Genomic DNA, 562 nt, shown 5'->3' with positions numbered 1-562 from the left:
AGCAACCTCCCCAACTTGGCTCGAAGCCATATATCAGGACACAGTCAATAACCCATAATACTTTTACTCTAATGATGTCACCATATCATAGTGAGATTAAAATCAAATCATCTACCAGTTCGTGAAAACACAGATCATCTAGTACTATAATCCTCTGCAAACCTCGCATTCGTTCCCACCTAAGTTGAGTCCACTCTCATAAGCGACCCGAATTCTCAAATTTTAACACGTACCCTTCAATTACACATGAGATCTTCTAACATACACATAAGGATCATACCACTTAAGAACACTCCGCAGGGGATAACCCACCTACTTCGCCTCAATTTAGTACTTCAGCATACCTTCCACCATCATATACGTTTCACAGTCAACTTAGTCTTCCTGAGTCTGAACTCATACCGCCACACGTATTGCACTTTACTTTCCAACTAGGAGACACGAAAATATTCTTCACGCGCCCATATTCGGGCTACACATCAAATCACAATAGGAAACGAATCACTTAACAGTTCATCTATTATCCAGCAGGCTTCTTCGTCACTTCCAAGTCATCTAAATA

This window comes from Nicotiana attenuata, unplaced genomic scaffold, assembly GCF_001879085.1.
Source record: "Nicotiana attenuata strain UT unplaced genomic scaffold, NIATTr2, whole genome shotgun sequence".
Taxonomy (NCBI): Eukaryota; Viridiplantae; Streptophyta; class Magnoliopsida; order Solanales; family Solanaceae; genus Nicotiana; species Nicotiana attenuata.
The sequence above is the reverse complement of the archived record's forward strand: the minus strand, read 5'-3'. Positions refer to the sequence as shown.